This window comes from Rattus rattus, chromosome 10, assembly GCF_011064425.1.
Source record: "Rattus rattus isolate New Zealand chromosome 10, Rrattus_CSIRO_v1, whole genome shotgun sequence".
Classification (NCBI taxonomy): domain Eukaryota; kingdom Metazoa; phylum Chordata; class Mammalia; order Rodentia; family Muridae; genus Rattus; species Rattus rattus.
In genome coordinates, this window is record NC_046163.1 from 7,565,142 (window position 1) to 7,583,042 (window position 17,901).

At 38.4% G+C, this 17,901-nt stretch overlaps 1 protein-coding gene across 5 annotated transcripts in view; it reads right to left on the reverse strand.

Moving 5' to 3' along the window:
• Positions 1–17,901, reverse strand: part of R3hdm1 (R3H domain containing 1) — a 141,380-nt gene that overhangs the window by 89,035 nt on the left and 34,444 nt on the right. For 2 of the 5 annotated variants that reach the window (XM_032914914.1, XM_032914912.1), the window contains exon 1: positions 10,455–10,609. The exons of 1 other annotated variant lie outside the window; for it this stretch is intronic. The gene's annotated coding sequence lies outside the window, so the exon portion shown is untranslated. Of the gene's footprint in view, positions 1–10,454; positions 10,610–17,901 lie in introns of those variants that run through there. 2 more of the 5 variants (XM_032914916.1, XM_032914915.1) reach the window with 1 other exon arrangement.

Here is a 17,901-nt window from a genome sequence, read left to right on the forward strand (position 1 = left end):
AATAGTGGCTTCATACAAGGAATTGGGAACTGCTCTGTCTGTTTCAATTTTGTGATATAGTTTAGACAGTATTGATATGATATTGATAGAAGTCTGCACTAAAACCCATCTGGTCCTGGGCTCCTTTTGGCTGGGAGACTTTATATAACTGCTTCTATTTCTTTAGGAGTTATGGGATTGTTTAGATGGTTTATCTGATCCTGATTTAACACTGGCACCTGGTATCTGTCTAGAAAATTGTCCATTTCCTCCATATTTTCAAATTTTGTTGAACATAGGCTTTTATAGTAGGATCTGATGATTTTTTTATTTCCTTAGATTCTGTTGTTATGTCCCTTTTTTCATTTCTGATTTTGTTAATTTGGATACACTCTCTGGTCAGTCTGGCTAAGGGTTTATTATCTGTCTTGTTGATTTTCTCAAAGAACCAGCTTCTGGTTTTGTTGACTCTTTGTATAGTTCTTTTTATTTCTACTTGTTTGATTTCAGCTCTGAGTTTGATTATTTCCTGCCCCGTCTACTCTTCTTGGATGTATTTCCTCCTTTTTGTTTTAGAGCTGTCAATCTGCTAATGTATGCTCTCTGTTTCTTTTTGGAGGCACTCAGAGATATGATTCTTCCTCTCAGTACAGCTTTCATTGTGTCCCATAAGGTAGGGTACGTTGTGCCTTCAGTTTCATTAAATTCTAAAAAGTCTTTAATTTCTTTATTTCTTCCTTTATCAAGTTATCATTGAGTAGAGCGTTGTTCAACTTCCATGTATATGTGGGCTTTCTGATGTTTTTGTTGTTATTGAAGATCAGCCTTAGTCCATGGTGATCTGATAGGATGCATGGGATTATCTCTATATCTATCTGTTGAGGCCAATTTTATGGTCAATTTTGGAGAAGGTACCATGAGGTGCTGGCAAGAAGGTAAGGTATATTCTTTTGATTTAGGATGAAATGTTCTATAAATATCTTTAAATCCATTTGGTTCATAACTTCTGTTAGTTTTTCAATGTCTCTGTTTAATTTCTGTTTCCATGATCTGTCCATTGATGAGTGGGGTGTTGAAATCTCCTACTATTATTGTGTGAGGTGTAATGTGTCCTTTGAGCTTTAGTAAGGTTTCTTTTATGAATGCAGGTGCCCTTGCATTTGGAGCATAGATATTTAGAATTGAGAGTTTATCTTGGTGGATTTTTCCTTTGATGAATATGAAGTGTTCTTCCTTATCTCTTTTGATAACTTTTAGTTAAAAGTTGATTTTATTCAATATTAGAATGGCTACTCCAGCTTGTTTCCTTGAACCATTTGCTTGGAAAGTTGTTTTCCAGCCTTTTACTCAGAGGTAGTGTCTGCCTTTGTCTCTGAGGTGTGTTTCTTGTATGCAGCAAAATGCTGGATCCTCTTTACATATCCAGTCTGTTAGTCTATGTCTTTTTATTGGGGAATTGAGTCCACGGATATTGAGAGATATTAGGGACCAGTGATTGTTGTTTCCTGTTATTTTTGTTGTTAGAGGTGGAATTATGTTTGTGTATCTTCTTTTGGGTTTGTTACAAGAAGATTACTTTCTTGCTTCTTCTAGGGTGTAGTTTCCCTCCTTATGTTGGAGTTTTCTATTTATTATCCTTTGCAGGGCTGGATTTGTGTGAAGATATTGTATAAATTTGGTCACAAATTTCATTGAATATCTTGGTTTCTTCATATATGTTAATTGAGAAAGATACAGTAGCCTGGGCTGGCATTTGTGTTCTCTTAGGGTCTCTATGACATCTGGCCAGGATCTTCTGGCTTTCACAGTCTCTGGTGAGAAGTCTAGTTTAATCCTGATAGGTCTGCCTTTATGTTACTTGATCTTTTTCCCTTACTGCTTTTAATATTGTTTCTTGTTTTGTGCATTTGGTGTTTTGATTATAATGTGACGGGAGGAATTTCTTTTCTGGTCCAATCTATTTGGAGTTCTATAGGCTTCTTGTATGATTTCTTTTTTTTTTTTTCTTCCTTTTTTCTTTTTTTTCGGAGCTGGGGACCGAACCTAGGGCCACTGAGCTAAATCCCCATCCCCGGCTTCTTGTATGATTATGGGCATCTCCTTTTTTTTGGCTAGGGAAGTTTTCTTCTATACTTTTGTTAAAGATATTTACTGGTCCTTTAAGTTGGGAGTCTTCACTCTCTTCTACACCTTCTCATTGTATCCTGCATTTCCTGTATGTTTTGGGCTAGGAGCTTTTTGCATTTTGCATTTTGACAGTTGTGTCAGTGTTTTCTATGGTATCTTCTGCCCCTGAGATTCTGTCTGTAATCTCTTGTTAGTCTAGCTTGCATCTATAATTCCTGAGCTCTTTCCTAAATTTTCTATCTCTAGGGTTGTCTCCCTTTGTGCTTATTGTTTCTATTTCCATTTTTAAATCCTGGATGGTTTTGTTCAATTCCTTCAACTGTTTGGGTGTCTTTTCCTATTATTCTTTAAGCGATTTTTGTGTTTCCTCTTTAAGGGCTTCTACTTGCTTACTTGTGTTGTCTTGTCCTTCTGTAAGGGAGTTATTTATGTCCTTCTTACAGTCCTCTATCATCATCATAAGATGTGATTTTAAATACAAATCTTGCTTTTTAGTTGTGTTTGCATATCCAGTATTTGCTGTGGTGGGAGAACTGGGCTCTGATGATGCCAAGTAGTCTTGGTTTGTTGCTTAGGTTCCTATGCTTGCCTCTTTCTATCAGCTTGTCTCTGGTGTTAGCTTATCTTGCAGTGGCTTGACCCTCCTTTAGGCCTGTGTGTCAGCACTCCTGTAGACTTCTTTGAGCTGGATCTGGGAACAGAGAGCTGTTCCTGGGTTTGTGTGACCTGAAGCCTCCAGGTGGGTTACTTGGCACAGAAGAGTTGGTCTTACCTCTGCTCTCAGGTGTGTAGACGTTCCTGGCAACTCGCTTTCAACTCTCGGTGCAGGCAGCTCTCTCCCCCATGAGATTTGGGTGTGGGGAGGCTGACGCTATTCATTTGGGATTCATTCATTACTGCATATATGGATTGCTACTTTGAATTACTGATATAAGTGTTTACCCATAGGAGCAAGAAAATAAGTAAGGTTGGGATAGAATGTCTAGGAAATATTCATGAGATATGGAGAATGAAAAAGAGTCTACTGTATGTATAGTACAGGAGTTTAAGAAGTTGTAGAGAGAACTCACTGTTTAAGCATGATTGCTATTCTTCCAGAGAATCCAAGTTTAGGTCCTAGCACCCAAGTCTGGTAGCCCTCAACTAACTATAGTATGACTCCAAGTCCAGAGTATCTGATACCTTCTTTTGGCCTCTGAGGGCACTCACACACATGGCATATTCATACACAAAACATATAAATAAAAATAAAAATAAGGGACTGGAGAGAGAGTGGTTAAGAATACTTGCTACTCCTGTAGAGCATCAAGGTTTTTTTTTTTTTTGGCCCAATTGATAAGATATAATTGCCCACCTAACCATACAAAGCCCAATACACATCCATCCCTTAAAAACATTTATAACAACCTGTAAAGGTACAGTGTGGAATCTTAATGTCACCTGCCATTTTGTCCTGCCACTGTTTCTCTCCGAGCATCAAGGTTTAGTTCTTAGTACCTACATGGCAACTTACAACCATGTCTATCTCCAGTTCCAGAGGCTATTATAAAGTGTCCTTTTCTGGACACTTCCATGCCAGGCAAATAAGTGGTATACATATACACATGCAGGCAAAACACTCATACGCTGAGTTGGTCTGTTCCTGCTAGGTATTAAAATGCTAAATACTGGTTCCCAAAATCTGGTTGCAGTTCAGAGGAGCACTTTCTCATGTACAGCAAATGATACTGTGTAACCTTTGTTTTTATTCTCTGTCTGTTTAAATAAAAGTGGCTGACAGCCAATTACTGGAGAGAATAGCAATAAGTGAGGCTTTGGTTCCTAAGATAGGGATCACAGTCAGGGACCAGGAGGCAAAGGAGAAAGAAGATGGAAAGGGCAGGAGGTCTCTATTTTAGATGAAATGGACCAGGAACATGTAGCTGAGAGAATAGCACCTTGAGGACAGATTGATAGAGTAGAAACAGCCCTAGCGAAACTCAAATAGCAAGTAATTTGGAGGAGTGCAGCTAGGAAATAGTCACCCTAGCGCAGAAAGATAGTTTAGGGGTAATCGTCCAGTAATTGTGTTAAGCAGATTAAATAAGTTGGTAAGACAGTCTCAGGTACTGTGGGACTGGCCAGGTCATAATAAGAACCAATGGAGTTGTTAAACATCCAACAACAACACTCATAGCACATAGTAAGTAAGAGAAAACAGCGGCCAGGCAGTGGTGGTGCCTGCTCGTCTTTACTCCTGCCACTCAGGATCTGAGTTTGAGGCCAGTGCGCTCTATGGACGAGTTCCAAGACAGCCAGGACTAAACAGAGAAAAACCAAAAGAATTGATAGTTAAAAGCCAACAAAGCCTACAGAGCTGTCATGAGAGGTCAGTGGATAAAATATGTGCTGTACAATCATGAAGATCAGAGTTTGAGTCCCAGAAACCATATAAAGAATGTCAGGTATGAAAGGGCACACACAGAGACATATTGATCCCTGCGGTTTGCTAGCTGGTAAGCTTACTCTACTCAGTGAGTTCCAGATTAGTTGATAATGACAGAGGAACAATATTTGAGGTTGTCTTGTGGCCTCTATAGGTACACATATGCATACCTATACATACAAAAAAAGCACATATGCACAGAAGCCTAATCCCCCTGCCCCCCAAATCAAAACCCATTTGGAGGGTTAAAAAGAACTTTACTTATGCTAATATTATTAACTAGGGATTCTAGTTTAAGTCAGAATAGAAGGTAGAGTATTCACTAGAGAACTGAAGCAGGAGAGGAGCAGGAAAGAACAGCTGTAGTATTTGGGTACCCACACATATCATACAGAAGCAGAGGAAAGGCTAGTTTCAATTCTCTGAGGATGGCGTTGAAGATTCTCAAAAACAGAAACATGCAGGTCAGTGGCTTCCAGAACTGTAAGAGACAACTTTCAGCAGCAAAGTGAATCAAATCATGTGAGACGCTAGCAAGTCATGGACCAGTGGAAAAACTAGAAAATCATCGCTACTGATTGTACAGAATATAGAGAATTCTGTGGAAGGAATTTAGCTACCGCAAATTTAGCTACCGCAAGATGGAGCAAAGTATAATGTTCTGAAATCAGGTCCATTATTGTAGCTCTACATAAAAGGTGTGTTAATCACTTCCTAACACATCTATGCTCGAATTTAGGAACTAAACAATAGAGAATATTCCTGTGAGAAGAGGGCTCAAAATAATGGGTATGAAAAAAGAGAGAACAAAGATTTTCCTTGGTTCCCATACTGAGTTTGAATTGATTGAAATTTGTCCCATAAATTGTAATAGCATATTATTTACTTGAAAATGCTCAAAGGTATAGAATCAGTGGGAGAGAATCAATCAGAGGGTGTGGCATCTATTTATCCATTCTCAAACTCAGAGTTATCTCATAAATGAGAGAAGTCCCCAATGAAGGACAATTTTATCAAGTTATAGAAACAAATATTGTATAATGAGGGATCTAGCTGGCTTTTGTGGCTGGAATTTCTGGAATAATCCAAATTCTTGGTGGGCTTGCTATGTTTATTCCTGTAAGGTGACTCAGGTGGGCCACTGAGCAGTCTTCTAATTAGGGAGATGATGCTGGATGGGTGCCAGTCTCCTCATATGCTTGGCTCATGTGGTCTATGCAAGGCCCACAGCATTATATACAAAAGGTTAACACCACTCTCAGTATAATGAATCTTTGTCTCTCTGTTTCCCTCCCTCCCTCCCTCCCTCCCTCCCCCTCAACCTGTTTGTCTCTGTCTCTGTCTCTGTCTCTGTCTCTGTCTCTCTCTCTCTCTCACACACACACACACACACACACACACACACACACACACACCCTGGTCTCACTGTCTATCTTTAACTTGTCTGGCACTCCCTATGCTTCAGTCCCTGACCACCTGACCAGACTAGCCTCTATCTTCTCCTGCAGGTATTAAAGGCACGGGGCATCATATTTGTATTAATCTCTTTTAGTCAATCACTTCTCATGCTATCAATGCGTACACATCTGTTTTATACTAATCTGGTAAAAAGACTTGTTTGTATGATAATTTAGTAGACTCTAAAATTATCTTTTCCTTAATAGTTTTCTGTACTGACTATATATTTTTACAGCCTTTACCCATGACTGGCATTTCAAGGTCACAATAATGAAAAACCTTTTGAGGGTTTCAAAGATACAATGGTTGGCCATCAGAGTCTAACAAGTTCATACTGGGCTTCAGGCAAATTTATTTAATCCACCCAATCAATGGTTCTTCAGTGACTTAAAATATTTTACCAACACGTGGAACTTCTATTAGCTAATATGACCCCATTCCTTTATAATGCAGGATGTTTCTTCTAGAGAATTTTAATTAAAGATGCAACTAGAAGACACTGGTTTTTAAAACTTTTCATGTGTTACCTTTAGTTAAATTGCCAACTACATTCTATCAAAACACCACAGCCCTTATTCAAAACAGCATTTCTAAGGATTATATGGGGGTGGGGGTGAGGGTCTCAAAAGGTTTTATATCTTCTTTCAGTAAAGGATCATTTTATAAATAATAATAAATAGGTTAAAAACAGATTTTTGTTAGACCAGGCTTTCTTCCTGTTGCCAGCACCTATCTTCATACACTATAAAGCTACTCTTTGTAAAGTACTTACAACTTTACCTTGTGAGGAGCTGCTGCTGAGGGCAAGCAATGCTCTGCTGCTCACTGTGACAGAGATCTACCACAGGGCATACTGGGCAAGAGGAGCTGGAAGACCCAGCTGGTCTCTTTGCCATATCTACACTGATATTTAACTGGCTCAGTTTCCTATGGCTGGGAACTGAAGGGTCTAGTGTCTCACTTTTTAAATGACTTCCCTCATTATTTCCTAGCCAGGTCTCATTTTGTTGTCAATACTTAGTTACTTTCCTCTGATGGCCTTGTTTCATATGTTCAGTTATCTTAGGCCACTGTCCATTTTAAAGACTTGTCTGGGCTGGGGATGTAACTCAACTGGTAAACTGTGTTCATAAACAGGCACCAAATAAACTGGGTGTGGTGTTGAAGGGGAAGAAGGAAAATCACAAGTTCAAAGTCACCTTCCACTACACACAGAACTCAAGACCCACCTGTACTACATGAGATTCTGCTTAGGTGAGCAACAGCAAAAGCTGCTTGAAAACACTTGTGGTGTCTGTGTGAATATCTGCTCTTCTAGGCACCAAACACACACTCCTTGGAACATTTACAAATAAGGAAATGATAAGTAAAAAACAGCAGACTTAGCATCAATTTATAAACCAGATAAAGGGCAATTCTTAGACCGTTAGGGGTTCTTGAGATCTTATTAGTCAATCCAAGGACGTCTAGTCAGATAGAGCACTTCCACAGGTGCTTCCTTCCTCATGCAGATTCACTAACCACATGCGGTTTTGCGGGTGCATGGTTCTTTACAAATACTTCATAAATCTTAACCAGCCTTGCTTCTTATTTCCTGCATGTATTATATAAGTGTACACCCATAGATTTATACTAGCTATATAGACATTAGAAAATATGTACACTACATAATAAAATATTTGCAAAAATATCAGATTTACATAACATTATTTGTGACATTCATATACCACTTAATACATACCATTTTATAGCATTCATGAATAAAATAAAGATTTATTTGGTATCTATCTGTAATTCTAGCACTTAGAAGGTTAGACTAGGAAGACAGCAAGTTTGAAGCCAGTTTTAACTGTACGGGGAAACCCTACCATATTAAACTATACATATACATATGTATAGCATGTATATGATACTCACATATAAGCATCTGGGAAATAAGAACCAAGAAATATATTTACATCCATATAAACTTGCTCTACTCAAGTGAGAATTAAGACTGAACAATGAGATGTTAATTGAGCTTCCTTAATGCCCCATTAAATTCACTGAGTTATACTTTTGTAGAACTTTGGCTTAGAGAAATTTAGGGGTAAATAAAACTGAGTGCACAGACTGAACAGCCATGGTCCAAAATGCTAGAGATCAGGAATGTTTTGTATTTAAAAGGTATTTATCAAATTTTAGAGCTGGAGAGATGACTTGGAGCTTAAGAACACTTGCTGCTCTTGCACAGGACCTAAGTTCAGTTCCCAGCATCCATATAATTCTCTAATTCCAACTTCGGGGGCTCTAACACCCTCTTCTGGCCTTGCTGAACACCTGAACACACATGGTGCACATACAGACAAGCAAAGATTACACACATAATTTATTAAAATCACATTTGCATATGCATGTGCATATATGTGTGTATCCAACCACCAACCATCCGCACATGGGCGTGCGCACGCTCACGTACACACACACAAGATAAAGCATTTAAATATTTAATATGTAAAAACGTCAATCTAATTACAATGCCTCAAGCATGAAGTTCTAAAAAAAATGAACAAAGACTAAAAAATCTGTTTACTTAAAATATATAACTTTAAGATCGTAACTCCTTATCTACCAGTTTGAGAGAGAACAGAATTTAACATAAAGTACAACCAGGGACTGCTGCTGACCAAGCAACAACAACAACAAAACAGATTAAAGTCAACTGCTCTTCCACATTCAGTGACAACTGAAACCTTACATATGAAGCAGCGAAAGAAGACCGCCATGAGATGGAGGAACGGAAACTCAAAACCTCAAAGTCAGAGCCAGAGGTAGGAGATGCAGACATGTCAACAAGAGAAACACAGGAAATGAGGGTGAGACACAGAGAACAAGGGTCCAGGGAGAGAGGAGGAAGCACATGGCAGTCACAGACAGAGGTTGAGACAGACAGAAGACTAGAAGAAAAGGAGAGGGAGGAAGAGAGAAGGAGAAGTAGTGAATGCTGTGAAGAGAGAGGAGGGGATTAAGGAGAGGAAAGATTAATACAGAATCCAGAGAGAGGAAGGATAAGACATCAAACACACACACAGTTTTCTGATGCAGAAAGCCTGAGACAAAGTGGGAAAAAAGGTGGAAGAGGAGGAGATGAATGGGAGAGAAGAGGCAAAGAGAGCCACAGACAGAAACCCAAGGAACGGGGGCTAGGAAAAGACTAAAAGTGAACTAGATGTTCAGATGAGAGCAGCTGTTAAGAATATAAGGTAAAGGGGTTGGGGACTTAGCTCAGCGGTAGAGCGCTTGCTTAGCACGTGCAAGGCCCTGGGTTCGGTCCCCAGCTCCGGAAAAAAAAAAAAAAAAAAGAATATAAGGTAAGTACTGCTCAGATTAATTTTTAGTTCTTTTTAGAAAGTTTTCAATATAAAAATTTTAAAATCTGAAGCTTAAAAAATGGTGGTAGTAATTTCCAAGTGTGAGATTGAAATGATGCATCTGATAAAAGTCTAGTTTCAACAAGGTATTAGTATATTTATGAACCTAATTACAAACGCAGTTGAGAATGAAAGACAATATACTCAGTCTTCCTACGTGGCCAATAATGATTTTTCTATGTTCTCTAAATTTTTATGTCTAAAGCTGAAATGAGTTATTTCTTAAGAACAAAAGAACTCTTATTCTTATACAAGGAGAGATGTTTAAAGATACCATAGCAATGGCAAATCTTATTAAAATCTCACCTAATGCCAGGCAAAAAGCACTAAAAAGTTTAAAAACTACTAAAAAATTTTATAGACAAGTCAGTTGCATTCTTGTGAACACACTGTCACCATCAGCATAATCATGAGCTAAGATCCCAGTTTTGAGGAAAACAAGGGGGATGTCACAGTTTTCTGACAGTATAATTAGAAAATGAGATAATTCTAAGAAATGTCAGTGAAACTGACATTTGTTCTCTTCTTTGTAACATGGTATTTCATGTTTTTCCTAAGTACTTTAAAAATTATCTACACCTTCCTTAATCAGGGGTGCAAATATTAACATGGGGTTTGAGAGTTAAAGTAGTTAGTTCCTTCATTTCCAAACAGTATCTCGTTCACGTTGTTATTTGCTCCATAATGAAATTTAAAAATTGAATAAGCCATGTAGCTGGATCTATTTTAAAATGAACTTAAGCAAGACATTTCTTTCAACGGACAACTTATTCTGCTATATATAAATACAAACCAGCAAACAGGTAAGTCACTCTATCTACATGATAAAAGAAATGTTGAAAATCTGAGGTGAAGGAAGGAACTAGCATTACTGCAGGTACAGGACTGTCAAGCATCTAAATGCACAGATATCTTTGTGAAAAATAATATTTTAAATGCCCTAATTTTAACTTTTATTACATATATCCATTAATAAATATTATGGTACTAGTAAAGAAAGAATTTATCTTTTTACTATCTTCTATAAACATAAAAATGAGCTCAGAATCACATACCTTCATTGTACTGGCATTTAGTTCATCATACAGAGTTACTGACAGCACACTTTCCATAGTGTCTGTATACTGACAATCTGCATTGCTCCTCTACACAGCTGAACACACACACTTAGAGCAGTCGGGCACCGGGAGCAGAATAAAGCACTTACTGAGGGCTAAGAGACAATAGAAATCAACAGCTGCTGGGTGTGATGTCACTGATTCTCTAGCCAGTCACCACCCAGAATATCTGGAATGCATCAGAAGCTATATTGAGCTCTTCATTAGCAAGTCAGAAGCAATGATGTAAACGCTAACAATCTGAGCATGTCAGAATTTGGGAGGTTTCTTGCTAAAAATTACTTTTGCACCATGGTACCGGATCCGATCATGATGCAAAAAAGATAAGATGATCATATTTCCTAAAAATATAATGAATCTGGTATTGTTAATATACATAATTTGGGGTTTTTGGTTTTTCAAGATAGGGTCTCACTTTATTCTGGCTGCACTTGAACTCACAGGAATCTGCTTGACTCAGACTCCTGAGTACTGGGATTAAAGGTGTGTACCACCACACCTGCTTACTTTACAGTATAAGTACATTTTTTTACTATTTTTTTTATTAACTTAAGTATTTCTTATTTACATTTCGAGTGTTATTCCCTTTCCCGGTTTCTGGGCCAACAGCCCCCTAACTCCTCCCCCTCCCCTTCTTTATGGGTGTTCCCCTCCCCATCCTCCCCCCATTACCACCCTCCCCCAACAGTCTAGTTCACTGGGGGTTCAGTCTTAGCAGGACCAAGGGCTTCCCCTTCCACTGGTGATCTTACTAGGATATTCATTGCTACCTATGAGGTCAGAGTCCAGGGTCAGTCCATGTATAGTGTATAAGTACATTTTAAGTAACTCTCCAATATCACTAAAACACACACACACACACACACACACACACACACACACACACACACACACACACCTCCAAAAGCTGACAACCCATAACACTTTTAGGGGGCAATTCCTTGTTTAATGTGTTTTTGCTAAAATGAAGCAGCTTGCGTATTTAGGAAAGAGCATTACCTCTTCACACCAATAGATGGAGACAGTGACAGAACTATGTATGACAAAGGATCGCTCAGCCTGCTGTCAAGATGCTCACTGTCTACCTTGGTCCAAGCATAACTCATGAAAAGGAATCAAATGAAAAGAAGCTCATTAAGCATAAAAAGACAAAATACAATGAAGAAGATTAGTTTTGCTTTTTGGGTAATACACTGAGCAACTGAACAAGTCTTTTTATTCTACTTGCCTTAGTTTCCTCTTCTGTTAAACAAAGATTCTATTTCCATAAGAATGCAGTAATGCTGTAAGGATACCATCAGACAAAGTTCACATACTACCTGCACTAACTCAAGAAAGAAATATGTGTACTGCTAACAAGAAATCAAACTTTTCTTTGCCACTAAAATGTCTTGCATGAAGTGTATAGTCTATGAGATTGGCTGGGCTCTTTAGAGCGGTGTGGTAAATACCAAGACAAAGCTGCAGACATTATAATAACTTATTTTCCTTAAAGTACTATTATATTCCTTTCCAACACCCCTCCCCCAAAAACAGGCTCTGGCTCAGCTTCATAAGATTTATATATACTTTTCCCTGATCATCCAACAAAGATAATCTGACAACTCATGAAAAAGGTAAGAGGAAGAGAAAAGAAAGAAATCTTTTTAAATTGGTTTAACAGTGATAGGATAACCAAACCAACTTAGGTAAATTACTGCTATAGCATTGAAAACAAGGTTCTATCCCTTGCTTGCAATTTAAAGACGGAATGGGCTGTGTATGACTGGCCTTCGCTTCTCCCTCTCCTGTGCTGTGAAGTCCTACTGAAGTCAGGTGCTAAACAAGCACTGCCAGCACTAGGGCTCACTACCGACAGCTCACTTAACTACTCTCCTCCAAATCAGAGGACAGCCTTGACAATAATGAAGCTGTCTGAAAATGTTTTAATTATGCTTTTTCACTAATTTAGAATTTATAAGACCTACTTATTTCCAATTCTGAAAGAGAAATAGAATCATTTGAAGCACAGAGATATCATTTTAGTTTTTATAACATAAATGTCTTGCTTCATTTTATTATGTATGTCAGCATGTCCATCTGCTGTATAACAAGTTTCTGTTGTCATTTTGAAGCGAAGCTGCCTTGAAATTATGCTTGCCATAAGAAGCAACGATTTCATCTGAGGACAATCACTTGTACCTTTTGTTAGACGCAGCAACTATTTCTGGGGGGAAAAGGGCTGGGTTGCTTTGGGGAAACTTAGGCTAACATTTGATTTTTGTATCTTTAGAATAGCTTAACAGAACATACATGCTAAAGGATGGTACAATCAAGAGAGGAGAACTGGAAAGTAACTGTAGACAATTAGTGTGAAATTCCTCAGACAAGATACTCTATGAGTTGTTTTATACCTAATGATGTAATACTTATTTATGCTGTATTCATCCCCAAAATGTAATAATCACACAATTTAGACTACTGGCCATTCTTTAAGAAAGCTAGCTTAAACTCTTAAGAATATAAATTTGAGAGGTTGGAAAGGTAGCTTAGCTGTTAAGAGTACTAGCTACTCTTCAGAGATCATGAGTTCAATTCCCAGCAACAACACAGTCTCACATCTAATGGGATCCAATGTCCTCTTCTAGTGTGCAGGCACACATGCAGACAGTCTCACAAATATATAAATGTGTGTGTGTGTGTGTGTGTGTGTGTGTGTGTGTGTGTGTGTGTACACTTTATAAAAACCCGAAGCCTATCAAACATTAAATGAACCTAAAGCATTGCATTTGGTTGGATTTTAGATGTTTTAAAAATTGAGGATAATTATGGAACAACAAAGATGGTATAAATATTAAAAAATATTTTACTCATGTCAAATTTCTTGGGTATGATAAAAAAAAAGAGGGAAGAAATAAGGAAAAAAAACAGTAGAGTGAAAAGAGGGGAGGGGAGGAAGAAAGAAAACCCAGGCCAAATGTTGTGTGTGCCTGCCCACAAGCAACTGTACAACTTCTCCAGACACCCTCTCCCTGGCAATCTGAAAGCACCTTGCTACACAATAACCCAGCTGGTTTTGAATTCAGAATCCTTTTCCTCAACCTTGGCTCTTGTGAGGTAAAATTCTGTCCCTATTAAGTCAAAACAGTTTTTAAGCTGTGAGGGTATGTTTATTAGGATTCGGGTGTGTGTGTGTGTGTGTGTGTGTGTGTGTGTGTGCGCGCGCGCGCGCGTGCATGGGCGCACAGGTTCGTGCACCTTTAAGCCTTAAAATAAAGCACGTGGCACTGTCCTGCTAAGGAAAGGTTCTCCCTACTCCTTGATTCTAGGCAGTACTGTCCCTCCTGTGGGTCTTCTACTGAGTATGCTAGCCCACCCACTTGGCATCTTGTGTTGTAGACACTAGGTGAGTTCAAAGGATGAAGAAGGCATTTAAACCCTTAAAGTCTTTCTTCATTCCTTAAATGTCTCTTTTACCTGAACAGGAAATTATAATGCTCAAAAGGAAAGAAGAAATTTACTTCCTGTGGTTTCCTTTCTTTTCTTTTCTTTTCTTTTCTTTTTTCTTTTCTTTTCTGTAGCGTGAAGACCAAAATCAGGACTTCCTATATACCAAGCATTCACTTTAGTAGTCTGACTAAGTTTTGACTTAATTGCGTTTCAGTTTGTTGAACTCTTAAAAGGCCAAACATCTGTAGTGTTATGTTTTAACAGGAAATAACAAAGAAACAGTGTTTAGGTAGAAAACATCTCAGAAACATTTTATTCCTTACCATATTTACAGTCCAATAACTAAACCTCAGGCATCTGATCCCTGTTTTACCGCAAGCCTGCTAATTTACATTAACCAGCTAATGAGCTAATTCTACACTAACAGTCCTTTCCACAACACCTGGGAGATGGCCCCAACAAACCTGCTTGTTTGATCTTATTTATTTGATGACTTGAAAATGAGTAACTAATATGAAGAGATTAGGAACCATGTGAAGCAGTCCACTTGACTTGTGAGCCACAAAGATTCTTTCCTAAATCTCTTCCCCATCTTGCCTAACTCATGTGCAGTTAAAATGACTTATATCTTAAGGTGTAATTTGATGTCATATAGCAACATTCATTCACTTATTCATTCATAACATGGACAACTTTGTGGAGCTGATTTTCTCCTCCTACAATGTGAGTCACCCACTGAGACATCTTATAAATCCCCATGTAATCATCTTTCATAAAAATATTTCTCAGGTTTACAATTGAATTCAGGGCTTTGTGCAGGCTAAGCATGCACTAGTCAACTGAGCTACAATATCGGAATCTCAGTAGTTCCTCCCTGCTAAATATACAATTAGCCTGTAGCTACACTAAAAAGATTTCAGTGCCTCATAACTTATTACCTAAGAGTAATATAATAATGCTCCTCTATTTTTGCTATCAATAAAAAATGTGTAGTATGTTGGCCAGGTATAAGACTTGGTACTTTTGATAAATAACCTCCTAAAGAGACATCAAAAGATAGAGATGTGAGAGATATAGGGAGATAAGTGTCAAATCCTCAGCATTCTCTAAGATTAAAAATGTAATACTGGCCTTAAACTAACCAGGTGTTATTTTAAATTAGTACTCTACTAAAATAGAGTACTAAATTAGACTCTATGTAAAAATTAAAGATAATCAAATATTGGCTCAATTATAAAAGGTATTAAAAGCCACCAGAATTTAAATGAAAAGATTTGAGCCCGTGGTGGTGGTCTATACCATTAATCCTAGCACTCGAAGGCAGAAGCAAGCTGATCTCTGATTTCATGGTTAGCCTGGTCTACAGAGTGAGTTCCAGAGCTATACTGAGAAAGTCTGCCTTGAAACAACCAAAGCAAACACACACAATCCCAAAATGAAAGGAGTAAAGAGCAAGCTACAGTAGTTTCACTTATATTACACTCCACTGGATGATGTACCATGCTTTTTAAATCAACTACTGGTCGATGAATACTTAGGTTACTTCCCTTTTTTAATCATAAATAATGTTATGAATACTTAATAGCCATTTCTGCGTTTATTTCTGCACCACAGAGCTAGACAGGAGTCAAATTTCATCTTTTTCCCAAATAGCTACTTAGATATCCTAGAACATGATTAAAAAGTCTACCACAGGTTTCCAGGGTAAGATGGAGTACACGCTGCCTCTGTGATTTGCTGAATGATATGAGTCAAGATAAGAATTAAGAGAGTCTATTTCAGAGAGAGAGAGAGAGAGAGAAAGAGAGAGAGAGAGAGAGAGAGAGAGAGAGAGAGAGAGAGAACAGATTAACATGGACAGTCATAAAGGAGGATTGGATACCTGAGAAAATGAGAAACAGAAGGTCAATGCAGCAAAAGGAGCAAGCAAAACACAGTTTCCACCACAGGAGAAGCTGTAGAAGTCTCACCAGGAGTTATAGCAAGATATGACTTAGCCCTTCAACAAAAAGAAGCTGTTATGAATACTGTGCTATTTTAGACATTTAATTAAAAATAAAAAGATTCAATTTTGCTTTGAAAAGGTAAGATACAACAGCTAAATATAGCTATACTTTAAGGGTATTACTGCTCTGGTACACACGGGCAAGCAGTGAGCACCATTCAGTTCCCTACATTGATGTACATCATGCTTTGGAGGCAGAAAGTAAAACTTATGTTATCTATGTGCACAATGTAACCATCTGTGCTTGGGAATAAATCATGTTACTGCCCAACAGTACTCAAAGTGCCTGGTTATACAACACTCAGGAGAGAGTACTGTAGGTTGATGTCTATATGCAGGTGAGGGCTGGCACAAGGTAGGTCAAGGCCATGACTGGACAGTAAATAATAAGGCGGGGATAAAGCTTTTGTAAGGCGGGAGAGAAGGGGAAGGAGAGGAGAATCAGATGGAGACGGAGAAGGATGACCCAGATCCAGGTGGTCTTGAATTGGCAGGGTAATTGGGATTTCTGTAGGCAAATTTATCTTATCTAGGTGGGAGGTTTATATATCCTTATCAATTGGTTGTGAGTTTATTATGTGGATGTATTGTGGATTGAGAATTTAACATGTAAATCTGATTGTTGGGTTGCAGTTTGTTGAGTCTTGATTTCAATGGGTTGTTGGGAGTGTGAGTAGAGTCCGTGGCAGGGAGCTGAGATAGGCCAACCCATGCTGAGCTTCTAGAGCCCTGATTTTACCAGGTAGCTGGAACCAGAGAGTTCGAGGCCAGCAGAGAGCCGCTGGGAGAGATACTAACTAGAGATTAGTTAGTTACATTTGGCCCCATGGGTACCAGAACTAACTGTAGGGACTAGTGTGGCAAGGCGCCATGCTGGAACGGCTTGAGGACTGCCCGGGTCAGAGAGTACTTTGGAGGCAGCGCGGAGATAAATTAGCACTAGTTCCTATGGCCCGACAAAGCCGAAACTAGTGAGAGCGACCGACCAGGTTAAAGGGAGGCCAGGAAAGATGCGCAGAGCAGGTATGCACGGGAAGCGGTCACACTACTTTTTTACCGCTTTACTACTTTTTTAATCTTAGCACTTGGGAGGGAGAGGCAAAGATCTCTGTGAGCTCAAGGCTAACCTGGCCTATATAGAGTTATAGGACAGCCAGGGCTATATGGAGAGACCATGTCTCAAACATAAAAATCTTCACCAATATCCTTACAAGTTTTGGGGATGATAGTCCAACACACTAGAAGATGCTAGCTACTCTCTACAATTTTGGAATATGTGCTCATTCTATATTAAAGTTCAGAAACTCTGAAAAGTCTTATCAGACCCATATCTTGGGTGACCAACCTATATGCCTCATTCCAACAAATAGCCATCAATCAACTATTGTGAAGATCAGAGAAGTATAAGACAAATTTCATTTTAACCACCTCAGACTTAGTGTCATCTAGTTTCTCTTTAAAAATAAAAATTCTTTAATTATTTTTAAGAATTTCTTCTACGATATGGCTTCGAGTTCTATCCAGCCATTCCTGTGATCACTACTATAGACCAACTTTGTTAGCTTGTCCTTATACAGTTCTATATTGGACAACAATAAAAGCCAACAAAAGACAAGAGCAACACCCCCAAAAAAAACCCCAAACTACAATTCAGAATTATGTGATTTATGATTTCAAACTGAATTGATAGCTTTTTCTTATGAATTGGGAGTCATATTATCACCAGCATATTGATTTTTCTAAACTTAAATGACACATTAGGGGAGATTTGGAAAGTCTCTTTAGATAGAGGACATGTAATTTTCACCCAGAGGTGTAACTATTAATTGCTGGTCAAATATGACCAAGATTTGAGCCTCTAAAAAGGATCTTTACAAATGGAGTGTCCAACAGAACAGGTCATCTCATAGACTGTACAGTCTGGACATACGAGAACCAAGAGATAGCTGA